This window comes from Asterias amurensis, chromosome 22 (genome assembly GCF_032118995.1).
Source record: "Asterias amurensis chromosome 22, ASM3211899v1".
Lineage (NCBI taxonomy): Eukaryota > Metazoa > Echinodermata > Asteroidea > Forcipulatida > Asteriidae > Asterias > Asterias amurensis.
In genome coordinates, this window is record NC_092669.1 from 12,495,641 (window position 1) to 12,515,726 (window position 20,086).

The 20,086-nt window shown below is 34.3% G+C and overlaps 1 long non-coding RNA gene across 1 annotated transcript; it reads left to right on the forward strand.

The window, feature by feature from the left end:
• Positions 1-7,699: 7,699 nt before the first annotated feature.
• LOC139953554 (uncharacterized) lies at positions 7,700-19,029 on the forward strand. Its single transcript, XR_011787995.1, has 3 exons — positions 7,700-7,871; positions 14,896-15,058; positions 16,731-19,029. It is a non-coding gene; the product is annotated as an uncharacterized lncRNA (long non-coding RNA).
• Positions 19,030-20,086: the final 1,057 nt, after the last annotated feature.

Genomic DNA, 20,086 nt, shown 5'->3' on the forward strand with positions numbered 1-20,086 from the left:
GGATGTACAAGGCTAAAAGTAGAAGAGGGTTTATTTTGGGGGCGGTTCAAGAATGACAGAAAAGGGGGAGGTTGGGATGTACAAGGCTAAAAGTAGAAGAGGTTTTTTTTTTTTTTTTTTTTGGGGGGGTGGTTCAAGAATGACATAACGGGGGAGGTTGGGATGGAAGTACAAGGCTAATGGGAGACTTTGAAACGCTAGGTGGCAGCAGACTTACTGGGTAAGTTTCCATTGTTTACGTAGTTCTGAGCATGCACACTTTACCAAGAACAATGGATTTTACCTGGTAAGTCTGCTGCCACCAAGCGTCCCAAAAGTCTCCCATAGTAGAAGAGGGTTTATTTTAGGGGCGGTCCAAGAACAACAGAAAAGGAGGAGGTTGGGATGTACAAGGCTAAAAGTAGAAGGGGGTTTGTTTTGGGGGTGGTTCAAGAATGACAGAAAAGGGGGAGATTCAGATGTACAAGGCTAAAAGTAGAAGAGGGTTTATTTTTGGGGTGGTTCAAGAATGAAAGAAAAGGGGGAGGTTGAGATGAAGGTACAAGGCCAATAAAAGAAGGGGTATATATTGGGGGCGGTTCAAGAATGAAAGAAAAGGGGGAGGTTGGGATGGAGGTACAAGGCTATTAGCAGAAGAAGGTTCGTTTTGGGAGCGGTTCATGACAGAAAAGCGGGAGGTTGGGATGTACAAGGCTAAAAGTAGAAGAGGGTTTATTTTGTGGGCGGTTCAAGAATGACAGAAAAGGGGGAGGTTGGGATGTACAAGGCTAAAAGTAGAAGAGGGTTTATTTTGGGGGTGGTTCAAGAATGACAGAAAAGGGGGAGGTTGGGATGTACAAGGCTAAAAGTAGAAGGGGGTTTATTTTGGGGGCGGTTCAAGAATGACAGAAAAGGGGGAGGTTGGGATGTACAAGGCTAAAAGTAGAAGGGGGTTTATTTTGGGGGCGGTTCAAGAATGAAAGAAAAGGGGGAGGTTGGGATGTACAAGGCTAAAAGTAGAAGAGGGTTTATTTTGGGGGTGGTTCAAGAATGACATAAAAGGGGGAGGTTGGGATGTACAAGGCTAAAAGTAGAAGAGGGTTTATTTTGGGGGTGGTTCAAGAATGACAGAAAAGGGGGAGGTTGGGATGTACAAGGCTAAAAGTAGAAGAGGGTTTATTTTGGGGGCGGTTCAAGAATGAAAGAAAAGGGGGAGGTTGGGATGTACAAGGCTAAAAGTAGAAGAGGGTTTATTTTGGGGGTGGTTCAAGAATGACATAAAAGGGGGAGGTTGGGATGTACAAGGCTAAAAGTAGAAGAGGGTTTATTTTGGGGGTGGTTCAAGAATGACAGAAAAGGGGGAGGTTGGGATGTACAAGGCTAAAAGTAGAAGAGGGTTTATTTTGGGGGTGGTTCAAGAATGACAGAAAAGGGGGAGGTTGGGATGTACAAGGCTAAAAGTAGAAGAGGGTTTATTTTGGGGGCGGTTCAAGAATGAAAGAAAAGGGGGAGGTTGGGATGTACAAGGCTAAAAGTAGAAGAGGGTTTATTTTGGGGGTGGTTCAAGAATGACAGAAAAGGGGGAGGTTGGGATGTACAAGGCTAAAAGTAGAAGAGGGTTTATTTTGGGGGCGGTTCAAGAATGAAAGAAAAGGGGGAGGTTGGGATGTACAAGGCTAAAAGTAGAAGAGGGTTTATTTTGGGGGCAGTTCAAGAATGACAGAAAAGGGGGAGGTTGGGATGTACAAGGCTAAAAGTAGAAGAGGGTTTATTTTGGGGGTGGTTCAAGAATGACATAAAAGGGGGAGGTTGGGATGTACAAGGCTAAAAGTAGAAGAGGGTTTATTTTGGGGGCGGTTCAAGAATGAAAGAAAAGGGGGAGGTTGGGATGTACAAGGCTAAAAGTAGAAGAGGGTTTATTTTGGGGGCAGTTCAAGAATGACAGAAAAGGGGGAGGTTGGGATGTACAAGGCTAAAAGTAGAAGAGGGTTTATTTTGGGGGTGGTTCAAGAATGACATAAAAGGGGGAGGTTGGGATTTACAAGGCTAAAAGTAGAAGAGGGTTTATTTTGGGGGTGGTTCAAGAATGACAGAAAAGGGGGAGGTTGGGATGTACAAGGCTAAAAGTAGAAGAGGGTTTATTTTGGGGGCGGTTCAAGAATGAAAGAAAAGGGGGAGGTTGGGATGTACAAGGCTAAAAGTAGAAGAGGGTTTATTTTGGGGGTGGTTCAAGAATGACATAAAAGGGGGAGGTTGGGATGTACAAGGCTAAAAGTAGAAGAGGGTTTATTTTGGGGGCGGTTCAAGAATGAAAGAAAAGGGGGAGGTTGGGATGTACAAGGCTAAAAGTAGAAGAGGGTTTATTTTGGGGGCAGTTCAAGAATGACAGAAAAGGGGGAGGTTGGGATGTACAAGGCTAAAAGTAGAAGAGGGTTTATTTTGGGGGTGGTTCAAGAATGACATAAAAGGGGGAGGTTGGGATTTACAAGGCTAAAAGTAGAAGAGGGTTTATTTTGGGGGTGGTTCAAGAATGAAAGAAAAGGGGGAGGTTGGGATGTACAAGGCTAAAAGTAGAAGAGGGTTTATTTTGGGGGCGGTTCAAGAATGAAAGAAAAGGGGGAGGTTGGGATGTACAAGGCTAAAAGTAGAAGAGGGTTTATTTTGGGGGCAGTTCAAGAATGACAGAAAAGGGGGAGGTTGGGATGTACAAGGCTAAAAGTAGAAGAGGGTTTATTTTGGGGGTGGTTCAAGAATGACATAAAAGGGGGAGGTTGGGATTTACAAGGCTAAAAGTAGAAGAGGGTTTATTTTGGGGGTGGTTCAAGAATGAAAGAAAAGGGGGAGGTTGGGATGTACAAGGCTAAAAGTAGAAGAGGGTTTATTTTGGGGGCGGTTCAAGAATGAAAGAAAAGGGGGAGGTTGGGATGTACAAGGCTAAAAGTAGAAGAGGGTTTATTTTGGGGGCAGTTCAAGAATGACAGAAAAGGGGGAGGTTGGGATGTACAAGGCTAAAAGTAGAAGAGGGTTTATTTTGGGGGTGGTTCAAGAATGACATAAAAGGGGGAGGTTGGGATTTACAAGGCTAAAAGTAGAAGAGGGTTTATTTTGGGGGTGGTTCAAGAATGACAGAAAAGGGGGAGGTTGGGATGTACAAGGCTAAAAGTAGAAGAGGGTTTATTTTGGGGGTGGTTCAAGAATGACATAAAAGGGGGAGGTTGGGATGTACAAGGCTAAAAGTAGAAGAGGGTTTATTTTGGGGGTGGTTCAAGAATGACATAAAAGGGGGAGGTTGGGATGTACAAGGCTAAAATAAAAGTAGAAGAGGGTTTATTTTGGGGGTGGTTCAAGAATGACATAAAAGGGGGAGGTTGAGATGGAAGTACAAGGCTAAAAGTAGAAGAGGGTTTATTTTGGGGGTGGTTCAAGAATGACAAAAAAGGGGGAGGTTGGGATGTACAAGGCTAAAAGTAGAAGAGGGTTTATTTTGGTGGTGGTTCAAGAATGACATAAAAGGGGGAGGTTGGGATGTACAAGGCTAAAAGTAGAAGAGGGTTTATTTTGGGGGTGGTTCAAGAATGACATAAAAGGGGGAGGTTGGGATGTACAAGGCTAAAAGTAGAAGAGGGTTTATTTTGGGGGTGGTTCAAGAATGACATAACAGGGGGAGGTTGGGATGGAAGTACAAGGCTAATGGGAGACTTTGAAACGCTAGGTGGCAGCAGACTTACTGGGTAAATTTCCATTGTTTACGTAGTTCTGAGCATGCACACTTTACCAAGAACAATGGATTTTACCTGGTAAGTCTGCTGCCACCAAGCGTCCCAAAAGTCTCCCATAGTAGAAGAGGGTTTATTTTAGGGCGGTCAAAGAACAACAGAAAAGGGGGAGGTTGGATGTACAAGGCTAATATTAGAAGAGGGTTTATTTTGGGGGCGGTTCAAGAATGACATAAAAGGGGGAGGTTGAGATGGAAGTTTAAAGCTAAAAGTAGAAGAGGGTTTATTATTGGGGGTGGTTCAAGAATGACATAAAAGGGGGAGGTTGAGATGGAAGTTTAAAGCTAATAGTAGAAGAGGGTTTATTTTAGGGGCGGTCAAAGAACAACAGAAAAGGGGGAGGTTGGGATGTACAAGGCTAATAGTAGAAGGGGTTTATTTTTGGGGTGGTTCAAGAATTACAGAAAAAACTGAATTGTAAGAAGAATAGCCTTCTTTAAAAGTGTGTCAGGGTCCATTTTTTATAAAAAGGAAGAGAAAAAAGACAGAGTGCTAAACTTGTTTTGTTTTTTTTTGCCCAATAAGTAAAATGGTAGTTCTTTGGGCGGTTCAAAATAGACAGAAAAGAGGGAGGTTGGTTGGGATTGAAGTATGCTGGTAATAGAAGGAGTGGGAAGAAATGGAGGAGGTTGGGATGAAAGTACAAGGCCAATAATAGAAGGGGTTTATTATTGGATGCAGTTCAAGAATGACAGAAAAGGGGGAGGTCGGGATGTACAAGGCTAAAAGTAGAAGAGGGTTTATTTTGGGGGTGGTTCAAGAATGACATAAAAGGGGGAGGTTGAGATGGAAGTACAAGGCTAAAAGTAGAAGAGGGTTTATTATTGGGGGCGGTTCAAGAATGACATAAAAGGGGGAGGTTGAGATGGAAGTTTAAAGCTAATAGTAGAAGAGGGTTTATTTTGGGGGTGGTCCAAGAATGACAGAAAAGGGGGAGGTTGGGATGTACAAGGCTAAAAGTAGAAGAGGGTTTATTTTGGGGGCGGTTCAAGAATGACAGAAAAGGGGGAGGTTGGGATGTACAAGGCTAAAAGTAGAAGAGGGTTTATTTTGGGGGTGGTTCAAGAATGACATAAAAGGGGGAGGTTGAGATGGAAGTACAAGGCTAAAAGTAGAAGAGGGTTTATTATTGGGGGCGGTTCAAGAATGACATAAAAGGGGGAGTTTGAGATGGAAGTTTAAAGCTAATAGTAGAAGAGGGTTTATTTTGGGGGTGGTCCAAGAATGACAGAAAAGGGGGAGGTTGGGATGTACAAGGCTAAAAGTAGAAGAGGGTTTATTATTGGGGGCGGTTCAAGAATGACAAAAAAGGGGGAGGTTGGGATGTACAAGGCTAAAAGTAGAAGAGGGTTTATTTTGTGGGCGGTTCAAGAATGACAGAAAAGGGGGAGGCTGGCATTGAAGCTGGATGGAAGTAATGTAATAGTAGAAGGCAATCATCTTGGGGGCGGTTCAAGAAGGACAAAGAAGGGGGAGGTTGGGATGGATTGTACAAGGGGTATAATTTGGGGCAGTTCAAGAAAAAAAACGAAAATGGGGAGGTCTGGATTAAAGTACAGGCTTGTCGTAGAATGGGTAAACAATCAAAGTAAAGAAAAAACAAGTTGTTACTTACCAGCTTTTGCAGTAATTTCAAGAGGTGGAGTTAAAACTGTCATCTGGTGAGGACCTCTTGCCCATGGTTGGTGATGACTTAAACCGTGTCTTACGATGTACACAACGAGGTTTCTTCAAGGATTCCTGCAGAGGGGAAACGAACAACAATTTGAGTGATTTTAAGTTTTGTGGGATCATTCATTTTATACACGAATGATTGATTTCACATTTCAACAGGGTGGCCTGTTCACTAGTGGTAGACACTGGTCCCCTAGGGGTCCAAGCAAGTACAGAGGTACAACAAAGTTACAAGTCATGAACTTTGCTCTTGAAAGGGGAACAGCAATTATCCTCTGGTAAGGGTTACTTCTAGGAGGAAAATGTAAATTCGTTTTGAAACCTTGCAAATGGCTTGACAGCAAAAGCACTAGGGAAACATGACAAATGAGCTAATTCACAGCCTGAAATTAAATACTTTCCATTAAGGGACACAAACCTTTTAGAATGTTTTTAAAGGAACCGTTGCCTTGGATCGGTCGAGTTGGTCCTTGAACTGAAAAGCGTTCTTTGTTATAAAATCGGTATGTTTAGAAAGATCGTTGTAAAAGTAGAATACAATGATCTACACAAATATGCCTCGAATTTGCTTGGTTTTCTGACCGACCGTGTTAGTTCGCAACATAAAATGAAAACCCTGCAATTTTTAGTGATACTTGTGTGGATCATTATATTCTACTTTTAAAACATCTTTCTAACCACATGTTCAATTTAGGCCTATAACAAACAGTTTTAAACGCTTTTTGAAGACCAACTTGTCCAATCCTAGTCAACGCGTTCGTTTCACAAAAATGGTTAAACCTTAGTTAAAAGTAGGGGCTGCTAAACTAAAAGCAACCTATATTGCACATATGTTCGCTTTTACTGTTTTCTGATTCACGTACTACGAATACTCTCTCTATTTTTGTATACTTAATTGTTTGATTGATTAGATTGAGCCTCCCCCATCAAGGGGACTCGACAAACTCCCACAAGGGGCCCAGATATAAACACCAAACCAGCAGCAGCCAAACTCTCTTTTATTGGTTAACAACAACTTCTAGGACTGCACAATTCAAGAAATTGTGATTCAGTAGAAAGTAACCAAAAACTGATTCTAGTCATTTTGAAATCAGCAATAAGCTTGGTGTGATTCAAAAACCCACAACTTTGTGATTGCAATTCACACAGCCTTACCACTTGACAACGGTTGACCCCTGCATGACGTCAAGAATGGTCAAACAGCAGCTCATTGAGCCACAAAAGGAAGCTTTAACTTTGGCTTAGTTGTGATAACGTAATCGCAATTAGTACTACCATTGGCTTTAGAGTGAGAGTGTGGCTGTTGTTGGTGGTGCATGCGCACACTACACATTAATGTTTGATGTAAGGCAAAGGGGACACACAGATACATTATAGGAAAGTGTGAGTGTCAAATGCAATCACTCAGTCACTGATGAGTCAACAATTGCCAACGATACCAACAATCGCCCTCAGTTTTCAAAACTCAAACTAGTTTGGTGGTCAGGTTACAACTGTCTGTACACACCACGCTTATTAAGTTGCTACGATTCATCACTACGGTCCCTGGGTTGGGGGCTAAACTACCCATGACTTTTCTATTGCGACTGTCCCGTCCAACTGCAACATTTAACACGAATATGTACACAAACTTCAGTTCAATCGTGTCAATGGCAGTTCCAACATGGCCAAGAGACAAACGTGTCCAAAAACTATTTCACATTATAGCTGTAAATCACACTTTAAAAAGAGTGCTACCTGTGCCCCACGGCACCTACAGAATCTAACAGGTATTTCCAGACGAGCTAATCAATACACTAAACAAACAAATCCTTACTTACCGATGTTTTGTGATGAAAACATTTGGATTTTGACACCATCGTGAGCAGACGACATGTTGTTTATGAAGATTATGCAGTGCACATGCGCAATAAAAAAAATGTGCAAATTCTCGTCCCCAGCGTGCCTTGCCTTAACCAAAAGCACTGGGATGGGCAAACGTATCATGCACTGTCATTGGATTATAATGCGCGACCCATCATGCATCACACTCACACAGCACCGTATTAATGTACTGTACGCATGACGTACTTCCTGAACAAGAATCTGTGCAAGCGATTAGCCCATCCCAGCGGTCCTGGATAGACTGGCCGCTGGGGCCGATCGAAATTGATGTAAACAGCGCCCTCCATTGAGCAAAAGTAACAGAATTAGTATGGTCCCTCAACTATTTATATTACGTAATGACGAAACGAGCACGAAATAGCACACGAATGGGGACTAGACCGCTGGTTTGTTGTTGTGATTGGGAAGTTTTTTTAAACATGCTAAATCTGTATTTTCGTTTGTCCGTCGTCTAGTCTGCTGTGAAGGCGAATGTCATCATCGGAATTCATATCTAAAAACAGAGAACAGCCAGCCGGAGAATAAGTGCACATATCAGAAAGGACACGGGGATTTTGAGTAAGTTTTGTTTGATTTGATTTTTGTTGTTGCGATTAAAAATTCCCCATGCATTTCCACGGTGTGTTGCCACCTGTCACTATAAACTATGCTGTGGGTGACGTCGCGGTACCATACCAGTGTGCCCATGGTGCCGTTGTCGCAGGACTTAGTCTGTATCCTGGGGGCCTGTGGCCCCCCCCCCCCCCCCCCACCCCCTTTCTCCCGACCCACACATCGAATTGTTGTATTTTGTGCAAAAATATTTGTTTAGTTAGGTTAGATCCATAATCATGTTAATTAACCTTGATAGGCTACATTGTTTTGTTTATGATGGCCTTTAAAAATTTATTTTTTAAATATTCTTTCTGCCCGTATTACTTGCGATTACAAATCTATTTTGATTAATTATTAACCTTTTTGAATATTGTTGTTGTATGTGTTAAGTTAGTATGTGTACCGCTGTACACTGCTAGTATTCTTTTAATTTGTTTTCTTACCAGATTTTTTGCTTAAAAGATAATCTTGCCTTTTTAATTATTTTTGTTGTTGTTTTTGTATCTACATAATTTGTATATCTTTGAAATTGTTTTCTTGCCATATTTTCTGCTTAAATGGTCTTGCATTTTGAACTAAAATTTATGAAGTTTACACCATAAACAACAAAATAGTTTTGTTGCTGCTGGTGTACTACATAACTTGTATCTTTGAAATTGCTTTCTTCCCATATTTCTTGCTTAAATGACCTTGCATTTTGAAGTACAAATTGTGTAGTTTACACCAAAAAACAACAAAATAGTTTTGTTGATTTTGGTGTACCTGCATTTATAATTTGTTTCTTTGAAATTGTTTTCTTCTGATAAATTTCTTGCTTTTCTTTTGTATAATAATAACAACAGTTTCCTCCCCTGTTTCTTGCTTACATCTTGTATGTTTAAATAATTTCATTTTGTGAATATTATTTTTGTTGTATAATAATAATAACAACAGTTTTCTTCCCTTGTTTTTTGCTTTAAAATCTTGTATATATTCAAATAACTTCATATTGTAAATATATTTGTTGTGTAATAATAACAACAGTTTTCTTCCCTTATTTCTTGCTTAAATCTTTTTTATTCAAATAATGCTCTATATAAATTTTTTTATTTTTATTATTATAATTAACTTCATTTTGTGAATATATTTGTTGTGTAATAATAACAACCGTTTCCTTCCCTTATTTCTTGCTGAAATCTTGTATGTTCAAATAATTTCATTTTGTGAATATATTTGTTGTGTAGTAATAACAACAGTCTTACCTTATTTCTTGCTTAAATCTTTTATATTCAAATAATGCTCTATATAAGAATTTTTTGTTATTATTATTATAATTAACTTCATTTTGTGAATATATTTGTTGTGTAATAATAACAACAGTTTTCTTCCCTTATTTCTTGCTTTAAAATCTTGTATGTTCAAATAATTTCATTTTGTGAATAATTTTGTTGTATAATAATAACAACCCTTTCCTTCCCTTATCTCTTGCTTAAATCTTGTATATTCAAATAATTTCATTTTGTGAATATTTTGTTTGTATAATAACAACAGTTTGCTTCCCTTATTTCTTGCTGAAATCTTGTATATTCAAATAATGCTCTATATAAGAATTTTTTGTTATTATTATTATAATTAACTTCATTTTGTGAATATATTTGTTCTGTAATAATAACAACAGTTTTCTTCCCATATTTCTTGCTTTAAAATCTTGTATATTCAAATAATTTCATTTTGTGAATTTTGTTTGTATAATAATAACAACCGTTTCCTTCCCTTATTTCTTGCTTAAATCTTGTATATTCAAATAATTTCATTTTGTGAATTTTGTTTGTATAATAATAACAACCGTTTCCTTCCCTTATTTCTTGCTTAAATCTTGTATATTCAAATAATTTCATTTTGTGAATATATTTGTTGTGTAATAATAACAACAGTTTTCTTCCCTTATTTCTTGCTTAAATCTTTTTTATTCAAATAATGCTCTACATAAGAAATTTTTTATTATTAGTATTAACTTCATTTTGTGAATATATTTGTTGTGTAATAATAACAACCGTTTCCTTCCCTTATTTCTTGCTGAAATCTTGTATATTCAAATAATGCTCTCTATAAGAATTTTTTGTTATTATTATTATAATTAACTTCATTTTGTGAATATATTTGTTGTGTAATAATAACAACAGTTTTCTTCCCTTATTTTTTGCTTTAAAATCTTGTATATTCAAATAATTTCATTTTGTGAATTTTGTTTGTATAATAATAACAACCGTTTCCTTCCCTTATTTCTTGCTGAAATCTTGTATGTTCAAATAATTTCATTTTGTGAATATATTTGTTGTGTAGTAATAACAACAGTCTTACCTTATTTCTTGCTTAAATCTTTTATATTCAAATAATGCTCTATATAAGAATTTTTTTATTATTATAATTAACTTCATTTTGTGAATATATTTGTTGTGTAATAATAACAACAGTTTCCTTCCCTTATTTCTTGCTGAAATCTTGTATATTCAAATAATGCTCTATATAAGAATTTTTTGTTATTATTATTATAATTAACTTCATTTTGTGAATATATTTGTTCTGTAATAATAACAACAGTTTTCTTCCCTTATTTCTTGCTTTAAAATCTTGTATATTCAAATAATTTCATTTTGTGAATTTTGTTTGTATAATAATAACAACCGTTTCCTTCCCTTATTTCTTGCTTAAATCTTGTATATTCAAATAATTTCATTTTGTGAATTTTGTTTGTATAATAATAACAACCGTTTCCTTCCCTTATTTCTTGCTGAAATCTTGTATGTTCAAATAATTTCATTTTGTGAATATATTTGTTGTGTAGTAATAACAACAGTCTTACCTTATTTCTTGCTTAAATCTTTTATATTCAAATAATGCTCTATATAAGAATTTTTTGTTATTATTATTATAATTAATTTCATTTTGTGAATATATTTGTTGTGTAATAATAACAACAGTTTTCTTCCCTTATTTCTTGCTGAAATCTTGTTTATTCAAACAATTTCATTTTGTGAATATATTTGTTGTGTAATAATAACAACAGTTTGCTTCCCTTATTTCTTACTTAAATCTTGTATATTCAAATAATTTCATTTTGTGAATATTTTGTTTGTATAATAATAACCCTTTTCTTCCCTTATTTCTTGCTTAAATCTTGTATATTCAAACAATTTCATTTTGTGAAAATTTTGTTTGTATAATAATAACAACCGTTTCCTTCCCTTATTTCTTGCTTAAATCTTGTATATTCAAATAATTTCATTTTGTGAATAATTTTGTTGTATACTAATAACAACCCTTTCCTTCCTTTATTTCTTGCTTAAATCTTGTATATTCAAATAATTTCATTTTGTGAATATTTTGTTTGTATAATAACAACAGTTTGCTTCCCTTATTTCTTGCTTTAAAATCTTGTATATTCAAATAATTTCATTTTGTGAATTTTGTTTGTATAATAATAACAACCGTTTCCTTCCCTTATTTCTTGCTTAAATCTTGTATATTCAAATAATTTCATTTTGTGAATTTTGTTTGTATAATAATAACAACCGTTTCCTTCCCTTATTTCTTGCTTAAATCTTATTCAAATAATTTCATTTTGTGAATATATTTGTTGTGTAATAATAACAACAGTTTTCTTCCCTTATTTCTTGCTTAAATTTTTTTTTCTTCAAATAATGCTCTATATAAAAATTTTTTTATTATTATAATTAACTTCATTTTGTGAATATATTTGTTGTGTAATATTAACAACCGTTTCCTTCCCTTATTTCTTGCTTTAAAATCTTGTATATTCAAATAATTTCATTTTGTGAATTTTGTTTGTATAATAATAACAACCGTTTCCTTCCCTTATTTCTTGCTTAAATCTTGTATATTCAAATAATTTCATTTTGTGAATTTTGTTTGTATAATAATAACGACCGTTTCCTTCCCTTATTTCTTGCTTAAATCTTGTATATTCAAATAATTTCATTTTGTGAATTTTGTTTGTATAATAATAACAACCGTTTCCTTCCCTTATTTCTTACTTAAATCTTGTATATTCAAATAATTTCATTTTGTGAATATATTTGTTGTGTAGTAATAACAACAGTCTTACCTTATTTCTTGCGTAAATCTTTTATATTCAAATAATGCTCTTTATAAGAATTTTTGGTTATTATTATTATAATTAATTTCATTTTGTGAATATATTTGTTGTGTAATAATAACAACAGTTTTCTTCCCTTATTTCTTGCTGAAATCTTGTTTATTCAAATAATTTCATTTTGTGAATATATTTATTGTGTAATACTAACAACAGTTTGCTTCCCTTATTTCTTACTTAAATCTTGTATATTCAAATAATTTCATTTTGTGAATATTTTGTTTGTATAATAATAACAACCCTTTCCTTCCCTTATTTCTTGCTTAAATCTTGTATATTCAAACAATTTCATTTTGTGAATATTTTGTTTGTATAATAATAACAACCGTTTCCTTCCCTTATTTCTTGCTTAAATCTTGTATATTCAAATAATTTCATTTTGTGAATAATTTTGTTGTATACTAATAACAACCCTTTCCTTCCCTTATTTCTTGCTTAAATCTTGTATATTCAAATAATTTCATTTTGTGAATAATTTGTTTGTATAATAACAACAGTTTGCTTCCCTTATTTCTTGCTTTAAAATCTTGTATATTCAAATAATTTCATTTTGTGAATTTTGTTTGTATAATAACAACCGTTTCCTTCCCTTATTTCTTGCTTAAATCTTGTATATTCAAATAATTTCATTTTGTGAATTTTGTTTGTATAATAATAACAACCGTTTCCTTCCCTTATTTCTTGCTTAAATCTTGGTTATTCAAATAATTTCATTTTGTGAATATATTTGTTGTGTAATAATAACAACAGTTTTCTTCCCTTATTTCTTGCTTAAATCTTTTTTATTCAAATAATGCTCTATATAAGAAATTTTTTATTATTATAATTAACTTCATTTTGTGAATATATTTGTTGTGTAATAATAACAACCGTTTCCTTCCCTTATTTCTTGCTGAAATCTTGTATATTCAAATAATGCTCTATATAAGAATTTTTTGTTATTATTATTATAATTAACTTCATTTTGTGAATATATTTGTTCTGTAATAATAACAACAGTTTGCTTCCCTTATTTCTTGCTTTAAAATCTTGTATATTCAAATAATTTCATTTTGTGAATTTTGTTTGTATAATAACAACCGTTTCCTTCCCTTATTTCTTGCTTAAATCTTGTATATTCAAATAATTTCATTTTGTGAATTTTGTTTGTATAATAATAACAACCGTTTCCTTCCCTTATTTCTTGCTTAAATCTTGGTTATTCAAATAATTTCATTTTGTGAATATATTTGTTGTGTAATAATAACAACAGTTTTCTTCCCTTATTTCTTGCTTAAATCTTTTTTATTCAAATAATGCTCTATATAAGAAATTTTTTATTATTATAATTAACTTCATTTTGTGAATATATTTGTTGTGTAATAATAACAACCGTTTCCTTCCCTTATTTCTTGCTGAAATCTTGTATATTCAAATAATGCTCTATATAAGAATTTTTTGTTATTATTATTATAATTAATTTCATTTTGTGAATATATTTGTTCTGTAATAATAACAACAGTTTTCTTCCCTTATTTCTTGCTTTAAAATCTTGTATATTCAAATAATTTCATTTTGTGAATTTGTTTGTATAATAATAACAACCGTTTCCTTCCCTTATTTCTTGCTTAAATCTTGTATATTCAAATAATTTCATTTTGTGAATTTTGTTTGTATAATAATAACAACTGTTTCCTTCCCTTATTTCTTGCTGAAATCTTGTATGTTCAAATAATTTCATTTTGTGAATATATTTGTTGTATAATAATAACAACCGTTTCCTTCCCTTATTTCTTGCTTAAATCTTTTATATTCAAATAATGCTCTATATAAGAATTTTTTGTTATTATTTTTATAATTAACTTCATTTTGTGAATATATTTGTTGTGTAATAATAACAACAGTTTCTTTCCTTATTTCTTACTTAAATCTTGTATATTCAAATAACTTCATTTTGTGAATATATTTGTTGTGTAATAATAACAACAGTTTCTTCCCTTATTTCTTGCTTAAATTTTGTATATTCAAATAACTTCATTTTGGTAAAATTGTTTGTTGTAAATGCAAGAGGTAGCATGCTCGTCCCCACAATGTTTAGTCCACATACAAGAGTCTGATCATTAGGTACTGTTGGGAACAAGGTAGTCACCCTCATGTGCATTTGAACAACTAGAATGGGCGGGATTTAATTAATTATGCGCACATATAGAAAAGTCTGTCATGTGCAGTAGACACTTCAAATGTGTGTTTCAAGTACTAGGCTCAGATTTTGACCCCACCATATGTGGAATGTATGGAGTAGAAGATTGGGTATACCTGATTCTCATTAACAAGTTTGTGCATATTAATACAACTTTTACATCTTACACTGTGAGATGATAAAATTTGATGACTTTGAAAAAAATGAATTATTTTGGTATTATTTTCAAAAGTCATGGGTTTGTTCTGACTGTGTAATAGCCAATTACACTGTAGTGTTCCACAGTACTTGAGAAATAATAGTACACACATGTCTGATGTGAACTTGCTCTTTTGTCATACATGAAAATCCAAGTTCATTAAATGATCATTATTTGTGTTATATACTTTTAAAGGACAAATAAAAAGTTAAGGGCAACAAGTAGTTCAAGATGTAAGTTTTTGGTGATTTGGATAACCATAAACTGAACATTTTTGGCCTTGGTGTAATTATAAGAAACGTGGCTACCTCTGTGTTTGGCCCGACTGTGGAAATTTCTGCCACCCACCTACCCACCCATGTTTGTGTTTTGGATACATGACTTTATCTTTATTGCTTATAATTTGCAACCCTAGCCCAATGTGGAGTCAAAGTTTGTATTTTTCTTACCATTTCAGGGTCTACCGCTGAACAGAGAACATCTCCACTAGGAAAGTTCTTCGATGGTGGTTGCCAAGCAATCTTCGACACAGGGACCTCTGTTTTGGCCAACAGTCATTGAGGAATAGATTTCTAATCTTGATGGGAGCTGCACCTCTTGTCAATCTCGTCAAAGTAAAGGTAGGTCCAATGGAGACTTTCAGGACACTAGGTAGATGCAGACAAGAGTGCTACTTACCAGAGCACTAGAACTTGCTTGTTAACGAACACATTTGGTAATTACTCAAAGTAATTGGGGGGGGGGGAATGTTCTCTTCTTCTTTTTCTTTTTTTTTTGGGGGGGGGGGGCTTGGGTTCTTTTGAAGGGAGCGTTTCTTTTTAGGGGAAGATTGTATTTTTTTGGGGGGCGCGGGCGGTGGTTTGAGGGGGGTATTTTTTTTTCCACAAAAAAATTTAGAACTTATTCTTTGAGGGGGCAGATGTTTTGGAGGTGTTTTTTTTCGTGTTTTTATTTTGATGGCAGACCTTTTTTCATTTTTTTTCTTAAGTTTTTAATTTTTGTTTTGGGGGGGTTGCTTGGTTTATTTTTAGTGTGTTTTTTGGGGGGCTGACCTTTTTTCAGTTGTTTTTCTTCAGTTTTTTATTTTAGGGGTTGAACCTTTTTGCTTTGAGTGTGGGGGGAAATGTACACATTTTTTATGTTTTGTTTTATTTTGGGGGCAGTCTTTTTTAGTTTACATTCTTGTTTTTGTTTGTAGGTTTTGGTTGGGGCAGCTTTTTTCAAAATTTGTATTTTGTCGGGGCGTTTTATGGGACTTTTTTTTTTGGGGGGGGGGGCGGTTTTTTTTTTCTTTTTCTTTTTACATTTTATTTGGGGTGGACCTTTTTTTTGGGGGGGGGGGTAGCCGTTAGCAGATTGTATTTTTCAATAACAAAGATTGAGGGAATTTTTGAGGACTTTTTCTTTGAGGGGGGGGGGGGTATTACTCTTCTTTTTTTATTCTGTGTTTTAGGGGGGGGTGGACTTTTTTTTTTTTTATATATTCTTTTTTTGGGGTGTTTTTGAAAACCTTTAAGAGCAGACTTTTCTTCCTTTTTTTTATTTTTATTTTTAGGGGGGAAAATTTTCATTTTAGAGGGCAGATTGTATTTTACATTTATTGTGGGTTTTGTTTGAGGGGGGCAGCCTTTTTTCATAAAATTTTCTTTTTTAGGGCGTTATTGGAGACTTTTTTTTAGGGCGGAAATTTTTTTCCTATTTTTTGTTTAATTGTCATTTTAGAGGGCAGATTGAATTTTAAATATTTCGAGGGTTTTGTTTGAGGGGAGCAGCCTTTTATTTCATTTAAAATCTTTTTAGGGCATTTTTGGAGGATTTTTAGGGCATTTTTTCCCCTGTTTTTTAATTTTACATTTTAGGGGCATATTGTATTTTAAATTTGTTTGGGAGGGGGGGGGGTCAGAGGTTTTCTTTTGTTTATGTTTTTTACATGCTTTTATTTTTGGGTGGAATTCTTCCCTTTTTTCACACTTTTTTTTAGGGGGCAGATTGTTTGTTTGTGGGTTTTGTTTAAGGGGCAGACTTTTTTCGCTTAGTTTTTTAGGGCATTTTAGGGGACTTTTTGTTTTCTTCTTTTTCTTTTTACAATTTTTTTTTTTTTGGGGGGGGGGGGGTGGGGCGAACCTAAAAATTATTTAAGAAACTAATAAATTTTGTTGGTGAGATTTTATAAATTTGTTTGAGTACCCAAGTTAGTGGCTCTGAAACGAGCTGGTTTTTACTTTGACCCTATTGGGTTAATGTCTTGAGTATAACTGATGTAAATGATATTCTCCTTGTCTTGCATTTTAGGAAACCAAGATGGGAGACAGACACTTTGCGAGAGTGGATTCATCAATATGGACTTCCATAAACCCCTACATCCTGGGCGCTCTTTGGATCCTCGGTTAACATCTTCATTGGTAAATACATCTCCAAGTTCGATCGGGTGGACAACCATCAAGGATTCGCTGATGCTGTCAAGGGTGTAGAAATCAAGGCTGAGTAAAAAACCTACTTTGTTAATTGGAAGGAATATTACTGAGGGTGTACGGAAAAACTATTATAGATTAGCCAAACAAAAATATAATCATGTTTCCTATTACACTGAATGATTACAAGGGTCTTATGGCACTGTAGGTTTGAACCATTCAAACAGTGCTGGTAGGAATTATTATGCAAAATAAAATTTAATTGTCATTTTGTTGATTATTGCAACTGGTTGCAAAAACTAAATAAACTCAGATGGACCATCAGTCACACCTGACATTTTTGGAAAAAATATTATGGCAAATAATATAGAAATATCGCCTACCTTTCCACCCTACTTTTTCCAGTGTAAAAGGAGACAAGATTTTGGCCTTCGTTTAATTCATTCAGTCGATGCTGTATGCGTTCGGCAGGACGGGGAAAAACTCTTTTTTTTTCCACTTTAAAAAAACCTACCAAATTTTTATCGAACTGCTGTACTTGCCATGTTTTCAGTGTTACAGGATACTTGACACATGACAATCATTTTGTTTGGCCAAATAAAATTTTATAATTAATGTTGCCCACCTGTGTATTTTAAGTGTGATTTTTTAATTGTCAAAGTGTCCACCTTTTATGAAGAACAAGACTTTTTTGTTACTTTGCCAATTATTCAATAAATGTAAAATAGGAAAAAATGGATACCCCTTTGTGTTGGGCCCAAAATATGAAGAATGGGAAACAAACTATTTTGCCCATCCACCAACCCATTACTTTGTAAGGAAAACATGACTTTCTTGTTGAATTGGCCAAACTTTGATAATACGCTGCCCACCTGTACTTTCCTTTTTTAGTTGGAAACATGACTATATTTCTGTTTGGCCATAACTACCTACACCTACCAATTTTACATCAAAGTGGGAAAAATAACTTAATTTTTGTATGGCCAAACTCTGAACAAACTGGTATTTACAACTTCATTTTCTTTTTGGGGCACTGTTGAAAAAAAAACACCTTGCCTACATTTCGAGTCCCTTTTTTCACTTTAATGGGAAACATGATTTTATTTCACTCACATTCAAAATAAAACATTGCAATGTACATTAACAGGAAGCAAAATAGTATCATTTTGTTGAGCTCAAGTGTGACCACTTTATAATTTGTTGAAATTTTAACAGGATTTAAACTGAATGATGGGCATAACTTGACTGCAAAACAAATGCTGTTAAAAGCTTTGTTTATCTTAAAATCACTGGACTTTGATGGTAATCACTCAAAATAATTGTTAGCATAAAACCTTACTTGGATATGAGCAATGGATAGTATGAAACATTGGGAGAACTGGCTCCCTCAGAAGTATTGTAATTTTTGAGAAAGAAGTAATTTCTCAGCAAAATATTTGAATTGTATTCGAGACCTCACGCGTGAGCTCTCAAAAACAAGCATCTGAAAGCACTCAACTCTGTGTGTTTTTTCTTCCATGATTCTCTCGCAACTTTAATGAACAATTGAGTTAAAGTTTGCACAGGTTTGTTATTTTATGCATATGTTGAGACGACTGGTCTTTGACAATTACCAATAGTCTACTGCCTTTAAAGGTATGATGCAGTATTACAGGATAAGAAAGATCATCTTTTAAATTTGGTTTGAAAACATTGATTTTTAAGAAACATTTCTGAAAAATATATGAAAAAGGTCTACTTAGCTGATTTTGGTTTTTAGCCCGTGTAAACGTTTTTTACATGCTGAAAATTATGCTTATTTTTAGAAACTAAAATTCTAGAATAAAAACTTTTGTAATGTTGGAATTAGAAATCTGAGTATTTAAGTATTTGTAATTTGAAGGCAGGACACTGTATCGAGAGGATAGATATATTGGCAACATTCTATTTAAATTTACAGTATTTTTTTTATTTCTTTCACTTTTATTGTAAGTTTTCATCATCAGTGTTGGAAAAAAATTCTCTGGCCTCTTTGGAGCCATCCTTGTTTAATACTGCACTTTATCTGTGAATTTTATCTGTTTATTTGTTTGAGTGTTATTTTGAAAAATAATTTGTAGTAAAACTTGTCTATTATTATTACTACTACTATTATTATCTTTATCATTATCATTATCATTATCATTATCATTATCATTATCATTATCATTATCATTATCATTATCATTATCATTATTATTATTATTATCATTATCATTATCATTATCATTATCATTATTATTATTATTATCATTATAATTATTATTATTATCATCATTATAATTATTTTTAAGATATATTATTATTTATACAAAATTAGGTTCCAATAAAAAATGTTGGAGTATGAATTTAAATAAAAATTGTGCCATGTGTTCTTTCTTCGTCTTTGTTTTTAAATTAAATTTCAAAATGGTGGGTTATAACGTTTGGGCTTAACTATATTAACACTAAATTGGACTCCTTGAATAACTGATTGGCAAAACTTCTTTTTTTTTTATAACAGTAACAAGTTTTTTTATTACACACTGGACAATCTTGACCGACAGAGGGGGCTATTTAATTAATTTTTGACCGACAGAGGGGGCTATTTAATTATTTATTCCCGTAAATATATAACGCAATGCTATACATAGGTGGTTGTGTAATATTCATCACTCCAAAAAATGTATGATTTGTACAGTCATCGTTGTGGCCTAGTGGTTAAGGTTACAGTTTCGCGAGGACAAGGTGAGAGGTTCGAGCCCCGGCACGGACCATGAGGTAAGCGAAATAAAGAAATAACCCACGTTTCTTCCACAGGAACATGATAGGTACCCGACGCCCGGACAGGAGACGCAGCAGCAGGAGTCAACACGGAGGCGGCACCACGAGGAGGGGACCACACCGGGACCAGAGAGAGAGGGGGAGGCGGCACCGGGAAGAGAGGGGGAGAGGGAGGCAAGATTTTTTCAAAAAAATCTCATTTTTGGGAAAAAAAAAAAAAAAATCACCGTTAATTTTTTTTTTAACGGTGATTCAAAATTTTAAAATCGCCTGAAACGCACGCTCGTTAATTTTGGTGAAAAAAGTTGGTAGAAAAATTTTTTTTACCAAAAACTTGTATTTTTTACGCATTTTTGGAAAATCATTTTCTTAAAATCGCTTCAAACGTACGCTCGTTAATTTTGGTCAAAATCGGTGAAAAAAAAAAAAAAATTCAAGTGCAAAAAGTCGTCACAC